At 42.7% G+C, this 15,025-nt stretch overlaps 1 protein-coding gene across 13 annotated transcripts in view; it reads left to right on the top strand.

Moving 5' to 3' along the window:
* Positions 1 to 15,025, top strand: part of PALLD (palladin, cytoskeletal associated protein) — a 216,413-nt gene that overhangs the window by 60,929 nt on the left and 140,459 nt on the right. For 2 of the 13 annotated variants that reach the window (XM_083755339.1, XM_083755337.1), the window contains exon 1: positions 2,036 to 2,250. The exons of 4 other annotated variants lie outside the window; for them this stretch is intronic. The gene's annotated coding sequence lies outside the window, so the exon portion shown is untranslated. Of the gene's footprint in view, positions 1 to 1,728; positions 2,405 to 15,025 lie in introns of those variants that run through there. 7 more of the 13 variants (XM_083755348.1, XM_083755338.1, XM_083755350.1 and 4 more) reach the window with 6 other exon arrangements.

The raw sequence follows: 15,025 nt of genomic DNA, 5'->3' as shown, positions 1-15,025 counted from the left end.
GAAGCAGCAGGGTTAGAAAGCTCCAGAGCTCAGCAGTGGGCCCCTCTGAGAAGAAGTGGTCAGGTTTCCAACAATGCCAGCTCCTGACACCCCACATGTTCAAAGTGCTGGTGTAAGACTCCTGAAAAGCAACTCTTGTCTGCTTTTTACCGATACAAAGCAACAACAGAAGCCTAATACCTTTGTTAGGATTAAATTAAAAGTTACTAAGCAGTGAACGAGCTTCTGGGTTCACCAGAGCTCTTCTGTTGATTGGTTGTCTAAAGAGTAGTGGGGAGAGAAAATGTTGCTGGGCCCCGTTCTAGATTTTAATAGTCTTAAACTGGAATAGAGGGGGTGACTAATAATGCAAACCTATGTTTTTTTTAAACTCAGAATTAAGTCGCTCTGCAACTTTGGGACTTGCTCCCTTCTAGGTATGTTTAGTTTTTTGAAGTATGCCTCACTGAACATATTTGGACTTAGTTCTAAGTAAAAACAGGATTGTGCACAGCCCAAGAGCAGTGGCTATTCTTCCTTTGAAAATATGAAATGTAGATTTGTTTTGATCTAACATGGGACAAAATATATAGGTATTTTTTAGGGTACCCGATGTTACTTAAAGGCAGGCTGCAGACGTATTGATGTTCACCTGGGAGTAAGCCCCATTGAACTCAGTGGGGCTTACTTCTGAGTAAATATGCATCAGATTGTGCTGAATGTAAGCTATTGAAAACAGATGGTTGGAACATGTGCTTATATGTGTGGTGGGAAGAGCTACATATTCCGAAACTTTTGATGTGGTAAGTACATATCCAGAGCTATCGTACTTGTGCTTCGTATTGGGAGTATAAATCCGCTCTCACAGTAGCAACTATCAATAGCTTTCTGGAGTATGAAAAGTTCACTGGGCAGGAAGGAGATACTGTGTCATGAGAATGAAAGCAGCATACAGGCTTTTGGGTATTATGTATTAGTTTAAGACATTTTTGATGATATTAATTTATGTGCAGGGTATTTTTTTGCATTATTGTTCAAATGCCACTTGTATTAGTAATATTTTTATTTCCCCTTTTTTTCCTTCAGTGTATGCTTTTCGACAATTATAGCAGTACTTCTTTAAAAAGTTTAGCTTGCAAACTTTGCTATGCAGTACTGGGTTTTGAAGTTGGCTTAACAGGGGGGTGATGATAATATCGCACTAACTTGCCTTGTTAGCCACCTTTTAAATGTTACTTATTTAATATTAAAACACTGTGCCCACTCTGATTTTTATATAAAAAGGTAAGAAAATGGCCTACTTTCAGAAAGTGAGCTTGGATTGGTAGAGGCCATCACTGACAACTGAACGAGGTGTTGATCGCGGGTACAAAATACACGTTCCCCCCAACCAGTCGAATGCAAGAAATTGCATCGTCTGCCTTTTACCAAACATAGACCTCATCCAGTTCGCTGGAACTGCAAAGGGTTGGTGATATTATTATCGTTGGTGCCAAGGCGCCCCTTTGGAAAGCAGCCTGTGACGTCGTCGCCGACAGCAGCCCGGAATCCCAAGTGATGGGAAAGGAAGCAATTGGGGACTCATTGCTGCCAGGTGACAAAGGGAAACGCTCAATAGCTGTTGTGCTGGGGCGGATGAGCGGCGTGGCAGGCAGACCGGCTGGTCGGATAAAAGCCACATTGTGTTGAATAATTAACTGTTAATTGGCGCTAAACACTCCCTTCTGCCTGAGTCGCCTGGGAAGATTCGCAGAGCGAGGGAGTTCCAGATTTATTTTGTACAAACTGATAGTCCCGGGTGGAGAGGGGAAAGCTTTGCGCGCTTTCCTCCCACCGACCCACTCCCTGGCGCGCGCAAGCACCCGTGGGTATCCCGCCCCCTGCGGGATGACGAAGAAAGCCCCGGGGCGGCCCAGATAAAGCGTGGCCCCGCCACAGGTGCGCCAGAGCAGCCAGGGCAGTCCGCAGACGGAGAGCCCGGGTGGTTTGTGCGCCGTGTTATTTTTGGACATCCCCGGCATTCCTCCTCCTCTCCCCCCCCCCCGCCCAGCCCCCCGCGCGCTCCTGCTGCAGCCTCGGCGAGAGAGCGCGCGCACCAAGACGCGCTGCTCCGGGGGAGCAAGAACCAGAGCAACAAGTTGGCCGCCCGCCAGAGGACTTCAGCTCGCCTTGCTCGCTGCCAGCAGCCTTTGTTCTTGCTTGGGAATCGCTCCGGACTCCTCGCAGGCGGCGAGCCGCTTCTCCCTTCGCCGGCTCCTGCGGCACCTCCCGGTAAGTGGCGGCGAATCCGTCCGCTGCCTATTAATTCCCTCTCCCTCTCTCGCCCATTCTGCAAAGTGGGCTGAATTGAGAGCAGCCGCGTCGGAAGCCGGCGAGCTGCTGATAACCCGAGAGCAAGGAGGCATGAAGAGCGGTAGGTAGGTAAGTAGGTCAATAGATAGCTGGGGTGTGTGTGCATGGGTTGGGTCTATTTTTCCTAACACTGCGGTAAGTCCCAGTGGTTATAGCGAATTAGCAAACGTGATGCATTGAGGCGGGGGGAACTGCTCAAAATGTGACTTATTTTTGTGAATGATCCTAGTCGTGCTCAGAACTGTTTCTTTACCTGAAAGTTTATGTTTCTGCCTTTTCTCCCCTGAAAAGAATGCAGAGCTTTTGCTAAAAAAGATGCCGCGGCGTTTGCCTTGTTGCTAAAATAAAAGGGGGGGGGGCTTTGTTATTGGGCTCTGAGCAGTGAGCTTACTTTTTTTGTAAAGGGGGAGGAGGGTCTTTCCTGGCTAGCAATAATAAGATAGTTCTGTCGAAGTTGTACTGTTTAATTCTTTAAGCCGGTGTGTGTGTGTGCGTGCATGTGTGCGCATGCCTCTGGCTCTCCAGAGGTTGTAAAGCACCTATCTGCATCCAGGCAACATTGCTTAATGGTTGGGGACAGTGGGAGTTTTAGCCTGGTTAGCACCTGAATGTCCTCAGGTTAGCCACCCCTGACAAGCAATGAGTACCTGAGCTGCGGGTATTATTCTGTCTGATACAAGTAACAGAAGTCAATAGTAGTTCATGTACACCATCCCACCCACTTCCCCTTGCAGGACTCTGCTCAATGAAAGTCACAAATAAGCCATTCTTTAGAGCAGCCTGTTCATTCATTCCGCACTGTCTTCTCTCCAGCACCTCCTCGCTCTCAGTTTCTCAGTATGATTTACACAAAGCTAAAAAAAACCAATAAAGGTACCAAAATATCTGAGCATGCGTTGTTTTGAGTGAACCACAGGGTTCAGTGAAAAATGCTTATTCAGGCTTTTGTGCTACTCGCTGCCCTCATCAGTTTTCTTTTTTTAAAAAAAAAATCCTATGTTTTCACCAGTAGCTAAGAGAGCTGGGCACAATCAGGCCAGATTGAAATACTTCAAAGGCCCGTTGAATTTCATGGGGAGAAAGTTCAATGCCCGCCTAACTTTCCTTTGAAATTAAAGAGATGGGTTTCTCTGCCCAGATCATGACTCCTGTGGTTGCTTTTGTATAGTACAACTTAGTTAAAATAGATGTGTGTATGGGGGTGGGATGGAGAATGGGAATGATAGATAAGAACTGTTGTTCCCACAGTGGCCTGCAAGTTAATTAAATGATTGCTTTCGGTTTGCATTTCTTTGTGCGGAAACACACAAAGTTGTGTGTTAAGTTGAAGTTTAGCAACAATTATAGAAACCTCTCATGACTCTAAATGAAAATTGGATGTTGTCTTAGCAATATTTCACAATACTAACTCTGCTGTCCTGCTTTGACAGCTAGGCTGGATCTATGAAATAAGAATCTCCCTTAGGAAGTGCTGTGTCTTAATATTACTGATGTGCAGTAAAGTCATAATGCTACTTGCTGTTTGTGCTGGCCACAAAATCCAGCCAAATTCCCTTGACAAAAATGGTAATCTAGTCTGCTTAGGCAAACAGAGAAGCATAAAAGAGTTTAAAACTGTTGTAAACTGATAACTGTTCTGCAAGTGTTGTTAAGGTTATGATTGAGTGTGAATGGAAATGGTCAGAGTAAAGCTTGTTTCGCTTCTTTCCTCCTCAGTAGTCCTATCTAAGTCTGAATAACAATTCTGGCGTCTTCTGTTGATCTCTGCAGGGGCACACAGGGAACAAGTGTTCTGTTAATCTAATCAGCTGCTTACTAATGGGGATTTTGAGTTCTCATTTAATGTGGATGGAGCTTAAAGTTTCATTCTCTTTTCAGTGGCCTCCCCCCCCCCCCGCCCCTTAACCCAGCAAATGTCGTCACTGCATTGAGGGAAACCATCTCCCTTGCATGCGGTTGTTTAGTCTATTTATAAGATAGAATTCACTCTGTTGGAACTGGAGACTGGAACTACCAAAGATTCCTCTTCAGAGCTAAAATTGGAATGGTCCTTTCTGAGTTTGTGCTTTTCAGATGGTATTATGTCTGGCAATATTTTAAATTCCTCCATTTCCAGAGGTGCAATATCAATTCTGGCATGAGAAATATGCTGCTTACTTTGGGGGGGGGGGCGAGGCTGCAATCCTGAAAACCACTCACTAAGGAGTTAGCTCTGTTTTAATGCACTGATTACTTGTAAATAAACATAGGTTTGTGTTGTAAATCAGTTCACGTTTCAAGAACTGGATTTTCACAGAGCTGGAAAGGACTAGAAAGTCGCAACAAATGGCCCTGTGTAGGGTCCCCTATAAATCCACCCCCTGCGGATTGCTGACCACCACAGTGCATGACAAATGGAAATCAGGAATGCACAAAAAGCACCAAGGTAAATATAGAGCAGCAGACAGCTCCAAAAATGCAAGCCGCAGGAAAAGTATGTGGGGAAAAGAGCGAAGCCTGGGTCACAGATTCTGACCTGGGATTCCCCACCACCACCTAATAAATCTACAGAGCCTCAGATGAAATACAAGACCACCCCACTCAAGGCATCTTCTCTGTGCTGAGTGCATGCAGTTTATGAACACAAAGTCCATCCTAAAACTTCTACATCTTAATTGTTTGAACTGCTGTGGAATAGTTCAATCTTATCATTAGTTGGAGCAAGTCAAACAATTAAGGTATAGAAACTAGATTCTAAAGGGTAGAAATAACCTGCTGTTTAGGGGATAGCTGTCGTCTTTCACCTTCACTTTGTTTTTGCTTGCACGGTGCACTGTTCTAAACATGTCATTTGACACTAAATGGGAACTCTCACATGGCTAATAATACAAATTTTGCTCTTGCTCTGGGAGCAGATGCTATGCGCTTGTTCAGGGGTTTACAATTGCAGTACTTAATTATTAATTGCCTGAATGCTTTGCTTAAATTAATGAGTAGAGAATTGAATCTCTCTATATTAAACTTTTAGGTGTGGTTAATATTGGGGCTTCTCTTAAGAAATGCTGGCCATCTACTTACAAATTGGCAAGTGTACTCACATAATTCAGAGAGTAATGCATATGTCTGCACCTTGTTTGCAAGGTTCAGCCAATTTCCTTGACCATACAAACCATGGACTGAATGCTACGCCTGCTGACCTATTCAGCATACTTGGCCCACTTGGAAATGACATCACTGCAAAATGCTGGCTGACAAATGCGAAGAGAGCTTGCAAACTTATGGAGGCAATGCTATGAGAGTCCAGGAGGGGAAGCAGACAAATTGGGTGGGAGGGATGAGATTATTTCTGAGCTTTTCTTTCTTTTTTTTACCTCCACATCTCTAAATGATACCTGTGCCCTGTTGAATACTGAAAGTCACAACAAGGACTGTGGGATAGTATTGCGGGTTAATTGGCGTAGGAATGACAAGCTCCTTCTGTTTTTAAGGGGACGTAGGTAGCTTGGTACCATAAAAGAAGAAAAACATTGGCAGGATCACTAGGGTAAAATTACTTAAGGAGTTTTACTTATTGATGTGTTGGTTACATTTTTATGGAAGCACACAACAATGTGTTAGCAGTAAATATAGCAAGGTCAACGCTCTAGTCCAGGCACCCCCAACCTGTGGGACTCCAGATGTTTTGGCCTACAACTCCCATGATCCCTAGCTAACAGGACCAGTGGTCAGGGATGGTGGGAATTGTAGTCCAAAACATCGGGAGGGCTGAAGGTTGGGGATGCCTGCTCTAGTCTGTACTGATTGGCTGCTCCAAATATAGTTGGGTTTAGGAATACAAGGCCATCTTAGAATGCTGTAATTAACCAATGTATCTTCCAGCTGATTGTGGTGGTATATCTATATGCTTTACAGTTTGATTTGTTTTTTTTAAAATCCCACACTGTTCTGTCTGGTATTATCCAGCAGCTGTGGTTTGTGGTACCTTGCAGCGACGCTATAGCAGTTCAGATGGTTTCCTCCCAGGCCGACTGAACCATGATGTCACTTTCTGCCTTCAAGGCTTTGGATTCCGCTCTGACTTTTTACCCTGGGGAAGTGGGAAATGTCCCAAAAGTCAATTCCAGCGCAAATCTGCCTGCTCCAGCATATTCTAGCACTTGAAAAAGTTAGCCACCAATGACTTTTGTGGTCAGAGCAATTCAGAGCTGGTTAAATAGGATTTTATAAAGGGAATGTGCAATATACATTTTAACAAAATACTATTTTTTGTGTTAATTTTCTGCCTTATTGAGACCACATGTCTGCAAATGTTTGGCTAGGTTGTTTGAACTGTTCTTTCTTTCTTTTATTGCTTGGAGAGAGAGAGTTGAATCATGTCAGAAGGCTTGGGTAAAGTTTTCCCACCCTCAGCTATTTAGCTGGGAGCCACCACCTGAGGCTGCTTGGTTGAGGGCAGGACTGGAATGGGAAGGAAACACCTGGAAGACTTCAGCCTGTATCTTAACCTTGTGTTTGCTCCTCCCACCCCTCAGGTACTTAGCTGGCAACCACAGCCTAGAGGCACAAGCTGAAGGGTTCTTGATTGTGGCAATCAGCCAAGCAATCCCTGTGGGCCCTGTGATTCCCCTTCTACAAGGAACACCTGTACTTTCATCAGCAAACCCCACCCTTGAGGTTCTATTATAGAAGTCTCCATGGATTCTGATGGGGACGATAGCTGACAATCTGCATATTAAGGAAAGGGAGCAATTTGGTACATGTGGAATTGTTACTTGGCTGCTGCTGCATAGAAACAGGCAAACTGGACTCAACCCACCCTCAGGATATTTCTCAGGGTGGGGAGAGATGCCAGGTATGCTGTAGGCAATGGGCTGCCCAGTGATAGGCCAATATCCTGAAGGGGAAATTACCGCTTTGCTGTTCATCTTTTTCGGATGCCATTGGGGACCAAGGACTGCACCCACATGAAAGTGGCAGATAGATGGTGGAAGTACCCTGAGTGAGGTGCAGGGAGATGAAGATCTCCCAGGGTGAGAGACTGGGAGAGGAAAGGAATATTGACAGGTGAGGGCTGAGAAGGTCAGTCATTGTCTGTAAGGCCCAGGATTAAGAGTTACTTTGGGATAGAGAGAAGATTCTGTAATTGTGCACTGTTTTATATTTTTTGATACCATGCTGCTGATTTTATTCCTTACTTTCTATGCCCTTGCTGTTATGAGTATCTGTTTTTTATTGTTTTGTTATAATTGTATTTATATAACCGTTTCAATCATAGTATTGTCAAGACATTTTTGTTATGGGTTTACATTTGTGTTTCATGTTGTAAGATTTCCTGTGGTCTTCCAACGAAGGGCAGTATATAAATTAGCAACAACATCAACAACGTATAAAAGATTTTCCAATTGGAGGATATTTTGTACGATGGGCACACTGCCAATTCTTCATGGTAGACCCACACATTCCATGCCCCACATGAGAAATGAATTCTACGCATGTTTGGAAGGCTGACACGTTAGACAATAGGCATAAACGGCATAGTCCAAATCTTGCTTCATAAACCGCCATACAACTTTGACCAGATCTGCACATTCAGCAGAATGGGTTAGGAAAGAGGTGTAGGCAATAAAATGTAATAAGGGTGTAGGAAAAAGGTAATAAAATAAGCCTTGGAGCAAATTACATGTTACACTTCCAGAGGTTCATTACATGCATTGTATGTGTCAGGGATTGCCAACAAGCTTCTGGGAATGGTGGTGGTGGTTCTGGAAATGGCAACAGTTCCTTTGCTTGTGGTGGAGCTTTTCTGGATGTGTTGGGGTGCTGAGAAATGTGCTATGTGTGTGATTAGAAATATTTGGGCAGGGCAAAGTGGGGAGATGTATATGTAGAAGTGTGTGCACGGATGAGAGAGATGTAGTTCATTTGTGTAATCAGTGTGGTGTGGCCAATTTAGCGTTACGCCACAAAATGGCAGCTGTTTTGTGACTGGCACTCGGCAAGGCACTTCTTATATGAGGAGCATGCAAAGATCTCTTTTGCCACATCTATTAAGCACTGAAACATTTACATCAAAATGGGGGTGGTGCCTAAAGTGTGGTTGCTTTCCATAAACTGCCAGTCAGTGTAGGAAACTTAAAGATACTTGGGAGAAGTTGACAATAGCCAGGGATGCCAACTTGAATAAAATATGGGGGGGGGCAGGTAAGCACACATAATGAATCACATGATGTGTCACACACACCATTTGAATGGCAATGCCCATCAACATTGCCCCCTCAAATATTTTATGGGGGGGGGAGGGCGACGTGACCTTAGCCCTTATGTTTTAGCTCCTATGATCTGTTTCCATGCTGTGCTAATTCTCCCAGGAGCTGGAACAGCACTGTTGTCAATACATAGTCTCATAATGCCTGTTTTTTTGTGGATCTGACTGTCTATCTGTTACTGGGCCCAATTTATATTGATTGATAAAGCCCTGAATGACTTGGGATGTAAATATCTGGGAGCACATACTTGAGAAGACCAACATCCCTGGGCTTTGAGATAAGAGGAAGAGGCCCTGCTTGTTACCCCCACCCTGGTGAATGTTGCTCAGGGTGTGATAATGGAAGAGAAGGCCTTTTGGTGGTGGTGCCCTGGTTATGGAACTCTTTCACTAGTGGCATGGGACAGCTATGTCTTTGATGAGCTTCTCTTGCCACCTAATTATTATTTTTTATCATTCATGCTTATGGTATATCTGATTAGCTTCTCTGACCTCTGAATTTAAAAGATTAAAGTTGTCTGATTCTGTAGGTGTTTTGGTGTTATCAGGTAGTTTATTGTTTTTATTTCAATTGTTTCACATTTAACTTTTGTTTTATTTTTACTGAGCTTTCCGAAGCAACTTTGCCATCCTTTTTTCTTGATGAAAAGTGTTCTACAAATACCGGACAAAATAAATAGCTATGTTGTTGCCCTTCCCATCTGACTTCTGGCTTCCCATGCCACTCCAGTTAATGTAGGAAGCAGCCATCCTCTACCAGCAGTTGCAATGTAGTGAGGCTGAGAACACCCAAAAGGGCAGGAGATCTCCTTAGTGTAATGTGACCATCTATTCCCTGCCAGAACCCTTTAAATGACCCTTTTACAAAGTTATTTGAAGCTTGAAGCACCATCCCCCTCTGGTTCTGGAGTGTACATTTTCCCAGATGACAATGATTAGTCAGTGCATAGACCTCTTCCCCTTTCATTACATCTGGGATGGGGAACCTGTGATCTTCAATATGTTTCTGAACTCCAGCACTATCATCCTTGGCCGCTGACCATACCAGCTGAGGCTGATGGAAATTAGGAGTCTTCTTAACAACTGGAGGGTCAAGGTTCCCTATCTCTGCAATATACAAGAGACAGACCAATGCCAAGGGGCAACCTGTGTTTTACAGGGAATTACTATTCACAAATAGTCTTCAGGATTGACTGGTACAAGAACCAACTTGTCTAGCCTTCATGGTGGCCCTTCACTTTCTGGATGTATAACCAACAAGCAGCCCTCAAAAGCTTCCCACCGCAGCTATCATCTCAAGACACATGGGTGCTTTTGTTGACTTTCCCTAGTCAGGTGTGGAAGAGGAAATTTGAGCAGGCAGGCAGGCAGGCAGGCAGAGGGTAGTAGTAAGAGAGAAAATACACTAGTCTGGTTCACTCACCTAATAGTTAGTAATTAACACTCATCTCATAGTTTGTTATTAACAAGAGCTTGTGGTGCTGTGAGCGTTCTCTGAGCCCCAAACATACGTTTGTATTCACATGTAGACTTGGGTCTTTTTTGTTGGTGAGTCTCCAAATTGCATTGGAAATTATGCTGACAGTCTACCATCATCTGTCCAGAAACTGGTTTTGGCAAGCCTGATAGCCCTAAGAGACAGAAGGCAAACTTCAATACCACTATCTATCCACTGTGTATGTGTGTGTATTTAGTTTGTCATTCTTTTTAGCTGTGCTGTGGAAGAGTGAAGTAACTGCCCAGTCAAAACAAAATTAAATTTGGCAGGATCATTATAATCTGGTCGCCACATATTACCCGAGAACTCTTCTATAATATGTTGATTGTAGAATAGAGGATGCAAGACATCCATCTTATCTTTCTTCTAGACGATAACCACCACCCTAGCCTGCCATTATAATGGCCACCACAAAACTGTGGGAGTCATTACTTATAAAATGCTATTGAGCGTCCAGTATTCAGTTGTGTCACATTTTCCATTCCTTACAACCCTGTGTGACTTTTGAAATATGTACATTAATCATGGTTCACTTGAACTTTTTGCCCCAATTTTGATTAATTTCTTCGTGTTTGTTTTTCAAACCAGGGTGAGCATCTCTGTGTGAGAGAGAGATTTATCTAATAGTAATAAAATCTAATTTCTACACCTTGTTTAACTGCAGTACTCCTAAGAGAATCATGCAATTTGGCAAAGCCTATTTTGGGGGCACTGGAAATAGCTGCATTGGAAGCCACAGATCAGTCTCGAAAAAGATCCTCGGCTCCTTTGGGGCAGGTTAGGAGACTTGGACTCCTGCCAAATGGATTTCTGTGGCAATTTGAGTACATGAAGTTTGCAGCTAGTGGGCCAAAAGTGAGGTCTTAATGGGCTGTATGAGGCCCCCATACCATGTATTAGTTACCACTAATATAGACCTGCTACAAACATTCTATTTTAAATGATGATAAAAATCTCTACAGCTATACTTTGTAAATTTCTTTTTTCCACTATGTAATAATACTACTTAACTTATGAAGGGTATCTATTCAGATTTGTACTTATTGTCCAATATGGAGACAATACTACCGCTGCATGTTGGTGACTTGTGGAAGTCATTTGGTAGTTCACCATACCTCAACCAGTGTGATTATCAGCAGAGTATGTGGAACTCCAGCAGAATCTTCAGAGATTTCCTGCACCCAGCAGAACATCTTTTTCCAAAGTTTCCGGTTAAGGGAAAAGCTCCTCTCCTACATAGTTCAAAGTGTTCGTTGTCTCCAGACACAAGACGAAGCTAAACACTGCTATCTACTATACAGTATATAGTTCTTCTGTAAATATATATGTGCACAGATCTTCTAACACTATCACCATGATAGCTAACACTGCTGTGTAAAACCCACAGTCTCTTCCCCCTGAGTCTCAGATTCAGACCCTGACAGCAAACAGGTCAGGACCCAACCAAGACATGGACAAGATTGCAGGCATAATGAAAGCAATACCCTAGAGACTATCCGTCTTTACAAGTAGGCATATTTCCTGAACAAGTGGGAGGGTGAAGGACGAAGCAAGTCATACACTGGACTTTGCTGGGGTTGCTATGGTAACCCAGTGCACCTGGCACCCTTATCTAAGAACATTGACCATCCTGGCAGGTGCTGATGGAAGTTGTAGTTCAACAACCTCCAGAAGGCCAAAGGTTCCCTATCACTGTTTAAAGGCACTTCTACAATCTAAAATATTTTTGATCTGTTAAGACCTTCAGGATGCTCCTTTAAAGCATACCATAACATCCAAAGAATTTTGAAATTCTCTCACTCAAGATGATGTCTTGAAGCACTGGTGGTGGTGATTATTTTTATCATTTGCAGCTCATCACAAAGCCGTAAACAACTTGGGGTCAATGTACTTTTAAAAACAAAATCAAGAAAGACACTATATTCCCGATATTCCTGCGCAGTCTTTACAATCTGCGACTCAGGCACATCTGATGGTGCTTGGCAATGTCCGACTGTCCTCAACACGAAATTGTGCATCTGGTGTGATGGCACTGGGGTCATAGAACTCTCTGCGTAATGATATCAAGCTTTCACCATCTGTAATGAGTTTTAGGTGCCAACTTAAGTCTTGGTTGTTCCAGCGAGCCTTTTGACGAAAAGAGTTTCCTGTTTTTATAACCTTGTTAGTTGCCCTTTTCTGTACTTCTGTTTCTTTAATTAATTTTGCTTTGAATTTATTATGTTTTGGTTCTAATTGAGATCTTGTTCACAGCAGAAATGTGCTTTTATATGGGTTTGTGGTACAGACATGAATAAAACAAGAATAGTAAATAGGTTGCTGGAATGTTGTATGCGGCTTACAGAGAGTTTCTAGGTTTTAAAAACTAATAAAAGCGAAGAAGAATGAATTAGGTAATGGACTGTGCATGAAATAATACAAAACATTGGCTTCTAGAAAAGTGATATCACCATTGGCTTTCATAATTTATTTGCCAAGTCTTTCCTTATTTAGTCTCTCTCTAGACACTTTTCAAAGAATGCCCCCAGAACCAAATTAGTCCCTTAAGCTCTCCTTACTTTATAGCATGCTTTATGCTAACAAATAGTGAAGGCAGTCCATATCCTGTTGCAGTCCATGGCTAAAACTTCCAGTTGTTGGTGTGTCCCCCGCCCCCCCGTTTTTCTAAATAGCTCTGGAGTTCACCCAAAGTAACCATAGAGAATACTGAAAAGGAAGGGAATAGAAAGGAAATAAGAGAACTTTATTTCTTCCAGGTCAATGAGGGGAATCAAGTGTACCCAAAATAACTTTAGTCACATCTCTTTAAAAAACCCTGTTTGACTAAATTGAAACAATAACAAAAAGATGTTGCATTTTATTTGGGATATATTAAATAAGCAAGCTGGAAAGAAGCCATAATAAGCAGAATCCAAATTAAACACTGCTTGGAAAGCCAAATGTGTGTTTTCTAATGTGTGTGAGTAAATTGGAGCTCTCCATTCGATTTTTCTGCCTCTAGGGACATACAGGCATAAATAATGGGAAACACATGAAACAAAGTACTTGGAAATGTTTAAGAATGCTAGTTTCTAAATGCCAGTTTCATATGTCTCAACTGGGCTTGTCTATACTGCTAAAGGGTGTCAGTGTCGAGGTGCTGTAGAGTACATCTGATCCTTAGGAGCAACCTTAGAAATTGATGTCTATACATTTTGCATTTCATTCCCTCCATCATATTTCTGCTAATGCTCCCTCCACAATGGTATTAAACAATCCAATGCATAATGGGTGTGCATGAATTTCATTGCTCTGTGATTGCACTATCACCCCCATCTTATGCCGTTCACAACACACACACACACACACACACACACACACATTTATATATCCCTATATGCCTCTTCATTTATTTATTTTAAAATCACCTTGGGAGATTTTAAGATCAAGTCGATGTAGCAGAGGGAAAGGAATTCTTTTGTGATTGAAGAATAAAACAGTGGTGCGTAACACTAACAATGCATGTGTGCTTTCCAAGGCTAATCTGAAGCAAAAATGCTCATCCAGCAGCTTTAAATATCATTTGGAACAGGAAAAGCTTATGCAGGCCATATTCATTGTGTATTCCAACATTCGTGGCTTTAGCAGATCCCCTACTTTACTATAATTCCAATTTTCAATATGCCTTCTCAGGAGAGGGGTGTTGTTGTTTTTTGGGAGGTGTATATTGGCAGTAACTGGCCACCTGTACTTACTTATCAACAGACATCTTTCCCCTGCACTCCAGTGGGAAATATGGCTACTATGGTGTTTTTCTTTCCTCCCAAATATATATGGGAGACTTATGTGCGTGATTTCCTTTTAACATTAACAGGAGTAGCCATATTGCACTACATTAGTAGACCCCCAACCCCAATATAGCTGGCAGTAATTTACTGCCTGATCAAGCAATATGAAAAGTTGTTTGCCATACATCCAAACCTTTGTTCGCTTCGCTGTGCTGGGGAGCCAAAAAAAAAAAAAAAAAAGAGGGGAAAAAAGAAAGAGCTAAATATCTTTATGGCTAACAACATTAGTAATTCTATACATTAAGGATCAAATCTAATTCTGCCGAGCCTAATAGTGGAAAGGAGGGTGGCCTGCAGTCAAAAGTACAGAACTCCGATACAGATTTTGGGTTCTGTTTAAGCTCTCCACAAACTGTCAGCGTGAAAACAAGCTGCCTAGTCTTGCTTTCTCGAGAGAGAAATATAATAGGAAAGCTTACATTGCAAGGCTTTTTTTCGTAAAGGGCAGCACAATACCCAGAAGGAATGTGATATAAAACCTCAGTCTTTTCTGAGCCTAATGGCACTAGCAGGCTGACATGGTTAAGGTTTGGAGCTTTTTCAGTTCAGAAAGGTGAGTGTAAAGCGTGGATGTGCTAGAGGCATATGAAGTGAGTTTTGTTGAGACAATGGAAATAGAGAGGCTTTTCTTCCTTTCTCGTACTTGAATCTGGGCCCATTCAAGGAAGCTGAGTATTCGGGGCAGGCAAAATAAAGGATTTCTCCACACAGTGTATAGTTACTCTGTGGGATTTGCTTGCACAAGATGGCCACTTTATAAGAAGATTGCACAAGTTCTAATTACAGTGGAACCTCTACTTACCACCATAACCCGTTCTGGTGGCCCGTCTTTTAGACAAAATGGGTCACTGATAGAAGCACCATTGTACGCATGTGGAGATGGCGGCAGCCGCTTCTGTGCGTGCGCAAATTGCAGCAAACCCGGTATTTACTTCTGGGTTTGCTGTGGTCGCGACTTGGATCGGGTCCAAGTAGAGGCGGTCGTAAGTAGAAGTTCTACTGTAGATGTGAGTTCAGTTTCTTAACCTAGAACAAGATTGACTTGGGTTTCCGTACTCGTGGTACTTAGAAACACTGCACCTAATAGACTGAACGACTGCTGAATTATATAGCCAAGTGTGTTTC

Source organism: Podarcis gaigeae (assembly GCF_964106915.1).
Source record: "Podarcis gaigeae genome assembly, chromosome: 9".
Classification (NCBI taxonomy): domain Eukaryota; kingdom Metazoa; phylum Chordata; class Lepidosauria; order Squamata; family Lacertidae; genus Podarcis; species Podarcis gaigeae.
This window is presented reverse-complemented; position numbering and strand designations above follow the sequence as displayed.